The sequence below is a fragment of the Peromyscus maniculatus genome, chromosome X, assembly GCF_049852395.1.
Source record: "Peromyscus maniculatus bairdii isolate BWxNUB_F1_BW_parent chromosome X, HU_Pman_BW_mat_3.1, whole genome shotgun sequence".
NCBI lineage: Eukaryota > Metazoa > Chordata > Mammalia > Rodentia > Cricetidae > Peromyscus > Peromyscus maniculatus.
In genome coordinates, this window is record NC_134875.1 from 74,444,140 (window position 1) to 74,458,979 (window position 14,840).

Genomic DNA, 14,840 nt, shown 5'->3' on the forward strand with positions numbered 1-14,840 from the left:
AAGAGAACAGAATACAGACTGGCAGGACAGTTCAGTGTGTAAAATGTACCTGCTGCCAAGCCCGATGACCCAAATTTGGCGCGCGCGCTCGCGCGCGCGCACACACACACACACACACAAACATACTAAATGTTTTAAAATGTTAAAAAAATGTTTTAAAAGGTTAAGAAAAAAAACCAGAAGGTGTCTGTTGAGGTGGAATGGCGTTTCCTGGTTCATTTAGATTGAAGATGGTGATAAGGTGATTTGAGAAAAGTCATGAGGAGTGTGGACAAGTGCAAAAGTACTATCAGTGAAAGGATTGGAGTGGTAAGTTCCACAGCAATGAAAAAACATACTGCAAAGGGGCTTTGTGTGTCACTATAACTGATCTGGGGGTTTTGTTTATTTGTTTTGTTTTTTATGTGCCTGTTTGTTTGCTGAAGAGAGAGAAAGCCTGTGGGATGGGGGGAGGTGGGGAGGATCTGGGAGGAGATGAGGGAGGAGACTATGATCAGAATATATTATATGAAAAATTTTAATCTAAAGAAAAGAAAACCAAAGATTTGGAAAGTAATTGAAGGGGTTTTAGCCACAGTGTAATGATCTAAAATACATTATAAAATGATGGTCATGAAGCTCTGAGGAAAATATGATGTGAGAAAGTATATTATTCTCTATCTGGGAACAAGGCTCCCTGAGGCCTCTGTGAATAATTAGGAGAAAAAAAGAGTGCTCATAATGTGCCCATTAACTTCTCAATATTAATTAAGTGCATTCACCCATTCATTCAACAACTATTTCTTAAGTGTAAACTATATACTTGGAATTAATGGTGTATTAAGCATATTTGATACTTGAAGCAGATTCTTTTTTAATGAGTATCCGATGAAATTATATTATTAAATAACGACTAAATAAACAAATAACAATGGTCATGATTAAAAGACTGAAATTTTTCTTTTAATATGTTTTAGCACTTAAAGTATAGCATACATATTTATAATACAATATCAATATGAAAATAAAATACAAAATAAAATAAATACTATAGCACAAACTATAAAATAAAAATAGATAATATTTAAAATTTTTCGTGAATTTATTTTTCTAATAAGAATAAAACTGTCTACATATTGGTCACCCACTATAGGACTAGCAAATATATCAGTTTCTGGTTTTAAGGTTTATCATTTATTTGCATATTTGTTAATTGCATTATCGGAATCTAGTATTTCTGAATTTTCTTTTTTTTTTTTAATGGTTTTATTCCTTAAAGACAAAAGCTTTTTGGTTTTAATACATAAGTGAGTTCCTTAGCAGACTCCTGTTCCACCTTCTGGCCAGGCCGCTCCAGGGACCTCAGGCCACAATCTCAGCCACCATAAGCCCTTCCAGTACCCAGCAGGCCTCTGGAACTCAGGAAGCTGGGATAAAGAGAAGGCACAGGAGTGGCTGCCCAGTCCCTCTGGGCACAGGGACAGACAAGGCCACTTCCATTGCTGCTGTCTGTCACTGGGCCAGGAGGAGGCTGGACCCAGCGTACACTGTCAGTTCACTGTGGGCACCTGGCTGTGGTGGAGGCTTGAACTCTTTGGCCTTGAGGCGCAGGCTGGCAATGCTGTTGGCCATGTTGACCCCGGGGGTCACAGGACTTGAACCTCCGGGGCTGTAGGGAGGCACAGAGCTGTAGCGGGATGATGCCAGCCAGCCAAGACATAATCTGGGCTCAGCGAGGTAGGTCGGGGGGGCCACGGGCTGCTCAATGGCGGCCTCCTGGCCATAGGACTTGAGCAGCGAAGCAGAGCGGGTAGCCAGCATGGCACGTTCATTCAGGCGAAACTTGGCACGGCGGTTCTGGAACCAGACCTGGACACGTGCCTTGCTGAGGTTGACACACCGGGCTAACTCCTCACGCACAAAGGTGTCAGGGTAGTTTGTGCGTTCAAACACTCTCTCCAGGGCCTGAAGCTGGCTGCTGTTGGACGTGGTTCGGTTCCGTCGCTGCTCCTTCTTTCGTTTGGTGGCATGGCCACGGCCCGGGCTGGGACAGTCACCTCACTCGAGCTCTAGGTCCCTTCTGAGATCTACATTCTCCAGAGACCTCCCTCAAGTGTCCCTGCTGGTGGTAGCCAGGCAGCTCCTTCACCCCAGGACCCAGCCTGGGCTTGACATGAGTGAGACACACAAGACAGGCAAGGAACAAGGGGCTATTTCTGAATTTTCAATGGGTAATTTAGGTTTTAGATTTTTAAATATGGCTCTTTGTTTATAGTTGATTGAAGTGCATTTGTCATTAATTTTAATATTAATAAAATTTCCTTCACAATTAGCAGTAAATATGCAAATAGGAAAATACTTAAAATCACAAACAAGCATGTACAGAATTGGAGAAATCTTATTTTCTCAAAACTCTGGGAATTATGATACAGTTCATGTCTCTGTTTCTTCAGAATTGATTATTAAGGTCTTAAAATTTTCCATAACTGATCATTTTCTATCAAAGTAACTTCTTCAGAAAATTAATCTTAAATGTCTATCACAGTTAGTTACAACTTTGGAAATTTTTCCTTTTTAAAAATGAGTAGCAATGTCTGAATGAAACACTGATATCATTGATGAACTGCTTAGTGTGAAAATGTCTCAAACACTCCAATACAATGTAATGTAATATAATGTACAGTGCTATGTAATCATCTTTTCATGTTTACCCTAGAACTTCATTTTCTTTTTTTATTTTAAAAAAATTTATTCATTTTACATGCCAACCACAAATCCCCCTCTCATTCCTACTCCTCCCCACATCCCTGCCTAACCCTCCCTCCTGACGCACCCCTACCCCCTCCTCCAAAAGGGTAAGTTCTCTCATGGGGGAACAGCAAGGCCTGGTACATTCAGTTGAGGCAGGACCAAGCCCCTCTCCACTTCCTCAAGAGTGAGCAAGGTATCTAAGCATAGGTAATGGGATCCAGAAATCCAGCTTATGCACCAGGGATAGATCCTGATCACACTGCTGGGGCCCCTCAAACAGACCCAGCTACACAACTGTCTCCCTTATGCAGAGAGTCTAGTCAGGCCCCATGCAGGTTCCACAGCTATTGGTCTGAAGTTTGTGAGTTCCTATGAGGTTGGTTCAGTTGTCTCAGTAGATTTTCCCATCATGATCATAACCCCCACTTGCTCATATAATCCCTCTTCCCTCTCTTTGACTGGAATCCCAGATTTCAGCCTGGTGCTTGGCTGTGGAACTCTGCATAATAAATGGGACCTCCTGAAAATGAGAAGCTTCTGTAAGGCAAAGGACATTGCTGTGGATGTCTTTCTGTATGCTGTGAATGTGTTGCTCTGATTGATTAATAAATAAAGTGTTGATTGGCCAGTAGCTAGGCAGGAAGTATAGGCAGGACAAAGAGAGAGGAGAATGCTGGGAACAGGAAGGCTGAGTCAGGAGACCCTGCCAGCCAATGCCATGAGAATCAAGATTTAAAGATACTAGTAAGCCATTTGGCAAGGTATAGATTTATAGAAATGGGTTAATTTAAGATGTAAAATCTAGCTAGCAAGAAGCCTGAGCCATTCGGCCATACAGTTTTAATTAATATAAGCCTCTGTGTGTTTAGCTGGATCTGAGCAGCAGTGGGACTGGTGGATGAGAGAGATTTGTCCTGACCACAGACTAGGCAGGACATAGGAAAACTTCAGCTACAGGACATGATCAATAAGATAAAACAACAGCTTACAGAATGGGAAAAGATCTTTACAAACTCCACATCTGACAGAGTGCTGATCTGCAAAATATATAAGGAACTCAAGAAACTAGACAGCAAACTATTAAACAAACCAATTAAGAAATGGGCTACAGAGCTAAACAGAGAATTTTCAACACAAGAATCCCAAATGGCCAAAAGACATTTAAGGAATTGCTCAACATCCTTAGTCATCAGGGAAATGAAAATCAAAACAACTCTGAGGTACCACCTTACACCTATCAGAATGGCTATGATCAAAATCACTGATGACAACTTATGTTGGAGAGGATTCGGAACAAAGGGAACATTCCTCCACTATTGACGGGAGTGCAAACTTGTACAGCCACTCTGGAAATCACTATGGCGACTTCTCAGAAAATTGGGAATCAATCTACTTCAAGACCCAATGATACCACTTTTGGGCATATACCCAAGGAATGCTCAATCATATCACAAGGGCACGTACTCAACTATGTTTATAGCAGCATTGTTCATAATAGCCAGAACCTGGAAACGACCTAGATGCCCCTCAACCAAAGAATGGATAAAGAAAATGTGGATCATATACACAATGGAGTACTACTCAGCTGTAAAAAAAACAATGACATCATGAAATTTGCAGGTAAATGGATGGAACTAGAAAATATCATCCTGAGTGAGGTAACCCAGACTCAGAAAGACAAACATGGTATGTACTCACTCATAAGTAGATACTAGATGTAAAGCAAAGGATAATCAGATTACAACCCACAGCTCTAGAGAAGCTAGGAAACAAGGAGGACCCTAAGAGGGACACATCAATTAACCTGGAAAGGGGAAATAGATGAGATCTGAGTAAACTGGCAATGGGGGCGGGGCAATAGAAGGGAAGGGATGGGGGATGAGAACATGAGGGAACAGGATGGTCAAGCCCAGGGAGGAACGGAATGGGAAAACAATGAAAGAGTATCTTGATAGAGGAAGACATTACGGGGTAAGGGAGAAATCTGGTGCTAGGAAAATTCCCAGAAATCCACAAGGATGACCCCAGATTAGACTACTAGCAATAGTGGTCAGAGTGCCTGAACTGGCCTCTCGTAATCAGACTAGTACTTCATCCTCAATTTTGATTTTTAAAAATCACATTTTCATACATAGTTATTTACTACTAATTGACTTTCTCTACATATTCTTTTACTTAATATTCAAAGAACAATTTGAAGCTTAGTTTTTAATTGTGTATTTCAGGATAGATTTTGGCTTTCCATATAGTTTTCTATGTGATAAACCCCACTGACAATTTCAAATTTAGTAAAATGTAAATATTTTTCCATACAAAGTAGGAAAATATAAGGAGATATTTAGTAGTTGTTGACTTCCCAGAATTAACTTACTTTATACTCTGCCTTTGTTCTCCCTTTTGGTCCTATTTCTTTTCTTTCTTTCTTTTTTTTACAAGCATCATTTTTCATAGACTGTGGGTGTCAAATAATTATAAAAGTTTGTCTGAAAGATGTATAAGCTATGTCTCTTGGGAGGTGGTAGTAAATTATTTTGATTTTAATTTTTAACAAAATAAAAATAATAAGATAAAGCAAAATAATCACATCAAGTTGGGACAATGCAAACCAACAGAAGGAAAAGAGCTCCAAGAGAAGACACAAGAATCAGAGACCCACTGGTTCACACACTCAGGTGTCCCATAAAAACACTAAATTGAAAGGTATAATATATGTTCAGAGGACTGGTGTAGAGCAGTGTAGGCCCTGTGCATGTGGCTTCTCTCTCCACGAGCTCATGTACACATTGCTCAGTTGATTTGGAGGACTTTGTCCTTCCCAGTGTCCTCCATTCCCTTTGGCTCTTATACTCTTTGTGTCTCCTCTTCTGAGGGGTTCCCTGAGCTCTGAGGGGAGGGATTTGATGGAGACATCCCATTTAGAGCTGTGTGTTCCAAGGGCTCTCTCTCTCTCTCTCTCTCTCTCTCTCTCTCTCTCTCTCTCTCTCTCTCTCTCTCTCTCTCTGTGTGTGTGTGTGTGTGTGTGTGTGTGTGTGTGTGTGTGTGTGTTGTCTGGCTGTGGGTATCTGTATTTGTTCCCATCTGCTGCAGGAGGAAGCCTCTCTGATGGTGGCTGAACAAGGCACTGATCTATGAGTATAGCAGAATATCATTAGGAGTCATTTTATTGTTATTTTGTTTAGCTTTAGAACAGTAGTATTTGGTTTTACCCTAGATTTCTGGGCTATCTAGTCCCGGGTTCTTGGTCACCCAAGCTGTGTAAGGTATGAGCTACTGGAGTGAGCCTTAAGTCAAATCAGACATGGATGGGTTACTCCCACAAGCTTTGTGCCATCATTGCCCTAGCATATTTTGCAAGCAGGACAGACCAAAGGTTTACAGGCTGGGTTGGTGTTTACATGTTTAGATTTTTCTTTGAATAGCCTGAAGAGTACCTTCTTACACGAAAGACACTAAAATGTAGGGTGAAGGCATTATGTGGGCACCTGCTCAACCTCGCCATGTTCAATGAGTTGTGTGAGGGAGGACTCAAGCACCGGAGCCTTGCTGTCAGTTTGTGGAGAGCAATCAACTGTCTTGGCAAAAACAGCCTGGGTTGTTAGGGAATTTCCACAGAACCCCTTTGGCCAAAAACTTAATTTGACGTAACCCAGTCCCAGTACTGGAAGCTTTGTCTGATGACAAGAGATGGCCAATTGGGTATTTAGGACTACATCTCCCTCATTATTTGGAGACTTCATCACGATTGCCTTCATATATTTTAGGAAGTTTCGGGTACACTAGGTTTCCATACAGCCGTTCAAATGCCTGTCAATTCTAGCCATCTGTTCCTGCATTCCCTCTCTCAACCCCATCTCCCCTTCCCTTCTAGAATTGATCCTCCTCTTTTCATCTTCTTGACCCTGTCCCAAGTTCACTGATAAAATCTATACTATTTCCCTCTCCCAGGGATATCCCTGCATCCTTCCTAGTCCCTTGTCCTATGCCTAACCTCTCTGGGTCTATGGTAGCTTGGTTATTATTTACCTAATGGCTAATATCCACATATAAGTGAATACATACCAGATTTATATTTCTGGGCCTGGATTATCTCACTAAGGATGATTTTTTTTTTTAGTTCCAACCATTTGCCTACAAATTTAATGATAACATTGTTTTGTGGTTGTTTTTTTTTTGTTGTTGTTGTTAATTAGTTTGTTTGTTTGTTTACCACTGTGTAATACTCCATTGTGTAAATGTACCACATTTCCTTTATCCATTCTTCGGTTGAAGGGCATTTTGATTGTTTCCAGGTTCTGGCTACTACGAATAATGTTGCTATGAACATAGTTGAGCAAATGTCCTTGTGGTGTGGTTGAGCATCTTTTGGGTATATGCCCAGGAATGATATTACTGGGTCTTGAGGTAGGTTGATTCCCAATTTTCTGAGATACTGCCATACTGATTTTCAGCGTGGCTGTACAAGATTGCACTCACATGAACAGTGGAGGAATGTTCCCCTTGTTCTGAATCCTCTCCAACATAAGCTGTCATCAGTGTTTTTTATTTTAGCCATTCTGACAGGTGTAAGATGGTATCTCAGAGTTGTTTTGATTTGCATTTCCCTGATGGCTAAGGATGTTGAACATTTCCTTAAATGTCTTTTGGCCATTTGAGATTCTTCTGTTGAGATTTTTCTGTTTAGCTCTGTAGCCCATTTTTTAATTGGATTGTTTGATATTTTGAGGTCTAGTTTCTTGAGTTCTTAATATATTTTTGAGATCAGCTCTTTGTCAGATGTGGGGTTTGTAAAGATCTTTTCTCATTCTGTAGGCTGCCTTTTTGTCTTAGTGACAGTGTCCTTCACCTTACAGAAGCTTCTCAGTTTCAGGAGGTCCCATTTATTAATTGTTGCTCTCAGTATCTGTGCTACTGGTGTTATATTTAGGAAGTGGACTCCTGAGCCAATGCATTCAAGACTACTTCCTACTTCTGGATTTATGTTGAAGTCCTTGATCCACTTGGACTTGAGTTTTGTGCATGGCAACAGATATGGATTTATTTGAAGCCTTCTACATGTAGATATACAGTTATGCCAGCACCATTTGTTCAAGATGCTTTCTTTTTTCCCATTGCACAGTTTTGGCTTTGTTGTCAAATACCAGATCATTGTAGGTGTGTGGATTAATGTCAGGGTCTTGGATTTGATTGCATTGATCAATGTGTCTATTTTTATGCCAATACCAAGCTGTTTTTATTAAAATAGCTCTATAATAGAGCTTAAAGTCAGGGATGGTGATACCTCTGGAAGTTCCTTTATTGTATAGGATTGTTTTGGCTATCCTGGGTTTTTTGTTTTTCCACATGAAGTTGAGTATTGTTCTTTCAAGGTCTGTGAAGAATTGCATTGTGATTTTGATGGGGATTGCATCCAATCTGTAGATTGCTTTTGGTAAAATTGCCATTTTTACTATGATGATCTCACCTATTCAAGAACATGGGAGATCGTTCAATTTTCTGATATCTTCTTCAATTTATTTCTTCAAAGACTTCAAAGACTTCAAAGTTCTTGTCATACAGGTCTTTCACTTGTTTGGTTAGAGTTACCCAAAGATATTTTATGTTGTTTGTGGCTATTGTAAAAGGTAATGTTTCTTTGATTTCTTTCTCAGTCCATTTATCATTTGTATATAGGAGGGCTACTGATTTTTTGAGTTAATCTTGTATCTTGCCACATTACTGAAGGTGTTTATCAGCTATAGGAGTACCTTGGTAGAATTTTTGGGGTCGCTTATGTATCATATCATCTGCAAATAGTGAAAGTCTGACTTCTTCCTTTCCAATTTGTATCCCTTTGATCTCTTTTTGTTGTCTTATTGCTCTAGCTAGAACTTCAAGTACTATATTGAATAGGTATGGAGAGAGTGGACATCCTTGTCTTGTTCCTGATTTTAGTAGACTCACTTTGAATTTTCTCCCCATTTGTTTTGATGTTGGCTGTTGGCTTGGTGTATATTGCCTTTATTATGTTTAAGTATGTTCTTGGAACCTTGATCTCTTCAGGACCTTTATCATGAAGGGGTATTGGATTTTGTCAAAGGTTTTTTCAGCATCTAATGAGATGATTATGTGGTTTTCTGCTTACAGTTTTTTGTATGGTGGATTACATTGACAGATTTTTATATGTTGAACCATACCTGCATCTCTTGGATGAAGTCTACTTGATCAGGGTGCATGATTTTTTATGTGTTCTTGGATTCGGTTTTTTATAGTATTTTATTGAAAATTTTTGCATCAATGTTCATAAGAGAGATTGGTTTGTAATTCTCTTTCATAGTTGCATCTTTATGTGGTTTGGGTATCATGGCTGTAACCTCATAAAAAGAATTTGGTAATGTTTCTTCTATTTCTATTGTTCAGAACAATTTCAAGAGTATTGGTAGAATTCTGCACTGGCCCTAGGCTTTTTTTGATTGGGAGACTTTTGATGATTGCTTCGATTTCCTTAGGGGTTATAGGTCTATTTAAATTGTTTATCTGATCTTGATTTAATTTTGGTATGGGGTACCTATCCAGAAAATTTTCCATTTCTTTTAGATTTTTCAATTTTGTGGAGTACAAGTTTTCAAAGTATGGCCTAATGATTCTCTGGATTTCCTCAGTGTCTGTTATTATGTCCCCCTTTTCATTTCTAATTTTGTTAAATTAGATATGCTCTCTCTGCTTCTTGGTTAATTTGTATAAGGGTTTGTCTGTCTTGTTGATTTTCTCAAAGAACCAACTCTTTGTTTCATTGATTCTTTGTATTGTTCTCTTTGTTTCTATTTTATTGATTTCAGCCCTCAGTTTGATTATTTCCTGTTGTCTACTCCTCCTGGGTGAGTTTGCTTCTTTTTGTTCTAGAGCTTTCAGGTATGCTGTTAAATCACTAATGTGAGATTTCACCAACTTCTTTATGTAGGCACTTAGTGCTATGAACTTTCCTCTTAGAACTGATTTCTCAGTGTCCCATAAGTTTGGGTATGTTGTGCATTCATTTTCATTGAATTTTAGGAAGTATTTAATTTCTTTCTTTGTTTCTTCCTTGACCCAGTAGTGATTTGGATGAGCATTTCTCGTTTCCATGAGTTTGTAGGCTTTCTGCATTTTGTGTTGTTGTTGAATTCTAGCTTTAAGCCATGGTGGTCCAATAAGATGCAGGGGGTTATTCCATTTTTTTTGTATCTGTTGAATTTTTTTTTTTTTTTTTACTGAATATGTGGTCAATGTTGGAGAAGACTCTATGGGGTGCTGAAAAGCATGTATATTCTTTTGTGTTAGGGTGAAATGTTCTATACATGTCTGTTAGGTCCATTTGAGTAATAACATCTGTCTAGCAGACCCGTCCATTGGTGAGAGAAGGATGTTGAAGTCTCCCATTATTAGTGTATGTGTTTGATGTGTGATTTGAGGTTTAGTAATGTTTCTTTGACAAATGTAGGTGCCCTTGTATTTGGGACATAAATGTTAAGAATTGAGACTTCTTCTTGATGGATTTTTTCTGTGATGAATATGCAATGCCCTTCTTCATCTCTTTTGATTGATTTTAGTTTGAAGTCTATTTTATTAGATATTAGGATAGCTACACCAGCTTGTTTCTTAGATCCATTTGAAAAGTTTTTTCCCAACCCTTTACTCTGAGGTAGTGTCTGTCTTAGAGGTTGAGGTGTGTTTCTTGTATGCAGCAGAAGGATTGATCCTGTTTTCATATCCATTCTGTTAGCCTGTGTCTTTTTATAGGTGAATTGAGTCCATTGATATTAAAGGATATTAATGACCAGTGATTGTTAATTCATGTTAATTTATGGTAATGTGTGTGTGTGTGTGTGTGTGTGTGTGTGTGTGTGTGTGTGTGTGTGTTTGCTTCCCTTCTTTGTGATTTGCTGGTGTGAGATTATTTATTGCCTGTGTTTTGGTGGTTGTAGCTAACTTCATTGGGTTGGAGTGTTCCTTCTAGTACTTTCTGTAGGGCTGGGTTTGTGGATATATAATGTTTAAATCTGGTTTTGTCATAGAATATCTTGTTTTCTTCATCTATGGTGATTGAAAGTTTTGATGGGTATAGTAGTCTAGGCTGGCATCTGTGTTCTCTTGGTATCTCCAGAATGTCTGTCCAGGACCTTCTGGCTTTGACAGTTTCCATTGAGAAGTCGTGTGTAATTCTGATAGATGTGCCTTTTTTTATGTTACTTGACCTTTTTCCTTTGCTGCTCTTATTATTCTTTCTTTATTCTGTATGTTTAGTGTTTTGACTATTATGTGGCGAGGGAACTTTTTTGTGATCCAGTGTATTTTGTGTTCTGTATGCTTCTTGTACCTGCATAGGCATGTCTTTCTTTAGATTGGGAAAGTTTTCTTCTACAATTTTGTTGAATATATTCTCTATGCCTTTGAGCTGGAATTCTTCTACTTCTTCTATTCCTATTATTCTTAGGTTTGGTTTTCATGGTGTCCCAGATTTCCTGGCTGTTTTGTGTTAAAAATTTGCTGGATTTAACATTTTCTTTGATGAATGAATACTCTATCGTATCCTCAATACCTGTGATTCTTCCATTTCTTGTATTCTGTTGGTTATGCATGCTTCTGTAGTTTCTAATCCTTTACTTACATTTTTTTCTAAATTCCCTTAGTTTGTGTTTTCTTTATTGCCTCTATTTCAATTTTCAAATCTTGAACTGTTTCCTTCACCTGTTTGATTTTTTTCCCTTGGGTTTCTTGACATTTTAAAGAGATTTCTTGATTTTCTCTAATTTTTTGTTTGTCTTTTCCTCCATTTCTTTAAGGGGAATTTTTCATTTCCTCTTTTAGGGCCCCTATCATCTTCATAAAGTTGTTTGTAAGGTGGTTTTCTTCTGGATCATCTGCTTTGGGATGTTCAGGTCTTGCTGCTATAGGATTATTAGGTTCTGATGGCGCCATATTACTCTTTATGTTGTTTAATGTGTTCTTACATAGCCATCTACCCATTTCTTCCTTTAATCTTAACAGGTGGGGCTCCAGGTCATTCTTTTTCCAATTGGTGCAGGTGGAGCCTCTGGCTCATAAGGGTGCTTTTCTTCCCAATCGGTCCAGGAGGGGGCATAGGGCCCTGGGGGTTGCTGGTATGGCAGGGGATGGTTGGTGAGAGGGTGAGGGTGGGAGGTGGCTGCTGTGGGTTCTCTGGTGCCGGGGACTAACCTCAGCAGTTTCGGGGGTCTGAAGGACTGGATACCTGGAAGGCACAGTAACGACTCAGAGACAGTGTTAGTGCAAGCTCACAGGTCACTTCGGGGCTTCTACAGTTGCTAAGTAGCTTCTTTGCTACAGCTTCTTTAGTTTCCCTAGCTTCTGCTTTTGCCCTGGTAATCTCAGTCTTTTATTATCATAATCAGTGGGGAACAGAAAGAAAAGGGGGAATCACCCAATACAGAATATTCTCATGATTCCAAAGGTTATTCTTAGAAAATCACCAATATATTCTTCATCATCTTTAGCTAAACACGGGAACTATCCCAGACTTAACACCAAAGCAATCATAATCTATTTTTTTATTATCAATGATTATACAACCTTCTGAGCACTTGACCCAGAGGCTAGCAACAAGCAATTTTGCAAAAAAAAAGGTAAAAATAAGAACAGTGGTCAGTGTACCAGACAGTCATTTCCTTCTCACACAGCCTGCTCCAACATCAAGACCCCTGCAGCCGCCTAAGTTCCTCCTCAGCCCTCTGCAAACACCAAGCCCCATGACTGGTGGGCTACAATGACCTCAGACAAGAAATCTGTCCCTGCAAGTCAGCAACTTCATTCTTTCTATATCCCAACAATTCCAAGGAAGACCTGATCCAATTTTCAGAGCTTCCATGAAAGGAAGCTCACCTTTTCTGGCAGCTCTTTTTTTTTTTTTTTTCCAAAGCATATTTTTTTATTTCTGAACCAATGCCAACTCAGAATGCCATCTGTCCTTTCTTTTTTTTGTGATATATATTTTTTATTTTACAGTATCATTCAGTTCTACATATCAGCCATGGGTTCCCCTATTCTCCCCCCTCCCACGCCCTCCCCTTACCCCTAGCCCACCCTCCATTCCCACCTCCTCCAGGACCAGTCCTCCCCCGAGGACTGTGATCAACTTGGTAGACTCAGTCCAGGGAGGTCCAGTCCCTTCCTCCCAGACTAAGCCAAGTGTCCCTGCATAAGTTCCAGGTTTCAGACAGCCAACTCATGCAATGACTGGCAGCTCTTTTTAATCTAGGAACCCAATAAAGCTTTCAGCAATCACTCCATCAGTTGCCACATTGTCTCCACACTCCTTCAGAAGGAATCAAAATATCTGGATTAAAGTTGCCATCTCCCTTTCTTGGTGGAGGCCACTATTTTTCTCCTATTCTAGGTTCCCACACTTTTAGTTTGTCATCCCATCTCTATGTTACTCCATCGACAGTCTTCAGCCAATACCTCTAAGGGTCTCAAGTTTTACACAATGTCCTTGAAATATCCTCAGAAATTGAATTATTCATCATGGCCAATTTGAGTCCAGTGTGTTGATACACATCATACCATGTGTTATAGTTGACCACACATTTGGTACAGTTTATCAAAGCCTGAAAAGCTTCCCCAGGCTGCAGGTTCTTTCCCATGACCTGCATAACTGCCTTAACCCCAGCTTGTATGATCATCTCTATATAATTTCCTGTGAAATTTACTTTACTCCTTTCCTGTATCACAGAAATCACCATTGATCTAGGAACACAGAAAATGAAGATCAGATAGAAGAAAAAGACCAGTATTACAAGATGTATTTATATGGAGGAGGATATGACATATGCATGCCATAAAGCATGACCTTGGGACATGTAGGCATTTCTGCCTTGGCCCTCTAGAGGCATGCTAAGCAGAAGATCTGGAGGGGAACACATGAAGGGTTGATGGTCCACAATCTTGGGTCCCCTTTTCTCCAATCTCTGCTGGCAGCACGTCAACCGTTTTATATGCCATCTGGACACTCCAGGACTGCACTGGCTTGGGGGAGGAGTCTAGGGGCTAGAGAACTGGGCTTGGTAGTCCAAAGATCCAGTCCTTACCTGTTCCCAATCGGTGCAGCGTAGGCATCTGGATGGTCTTTTTGATGTGTTCATGGATTTAGTTTCTGTGTATTTATTGAGTATTTTTGCAACAATGTTCATGAGGGAAATTGGTCTGTAATTCTCTTTGTTGAATAGTGTGTTTGGGAATCAGGGTGAGTCTAGTTTCATAAATGGGACAATGTTCCTTCTGTTTCTCTTTTGTGGAATAATTTGAGGAGTATTGGCATTAGCTCTTCTTCAAAAGTTTGGTAAAATTCTGTGCTGAAACCACCTGGCCCTGAACTTTTTTGGTTGGGAGACTTTTAATGACTGCTTCTATTCGATAGACATAATAGGATATTTAAATTGTTTATATGATCTTGATTTAACGTTGGTAAGTGGTACCTATCGAGAAAATTATCCATTTCTTTTAGATTATCCCAATTTGTGGTTTTAAAAGTATGTGCTTGTGATTCTCTTGATTTCCTTGGTATCTATTAGGTCCCCCTTTTCATTTTTGATTTTGTTAATTTGGATATTCTCTTTCTGTTTGTTAGTTAATTTGTATAAGCGTTTGTCTATCTTGTTGATTTTCTCAAACAACCAACTCTTTGTTTTCATTGACTGTATTGTTTTCTTTGTTTCTATTATATTTATTTCATCCCTGAGTTTTATTATTTCTTGTCGCCTATTCCTTTTGGGTGTGATTTTTTTTTTTTGTTATCATTCTAGAGCTTTCGGGTGTGCTATAAAATTGCTTGTATAGGCTTTCTCCTTTTCTTCATGTAGTCAGTTACTACTGTAAATTTTCCTCTTAAAATCACTTTCATTGTATCCCATAAGTATGGGTATATTGTGAATTTATTTACATTCAATTGCAGAAAGTCCTTCATTTGTTTCTTTATTTCTGTCTTGGCCCAGTTTTTATTCAGTAGAGAACTAATAACTTTCCATGAGTTTATAAGATTTCTTTTGCTGTTGAAATCCAGCTTTAATCCATGGTAGTCAGATAGGATGCAGGGGGTTATTTCAATTTTCTTGTACCTCTTG

General features: G+C 39.2%; 1 pseudogene; it reads right to left on the reverse strand.

Moving 5' to 3' along the window:
• Positions 1-1,529: 1,529 nt before the first annotated feature.
• LOC121825731 (paired mesoderm homeobox protein 2 pseudogene) lies at positions 1,530-13,836 on the reverse strand (annotated as a pseudogene).
• Between the last annotated feature and the right edge of the window lie 1,004 nt (positions 13,837-14,840).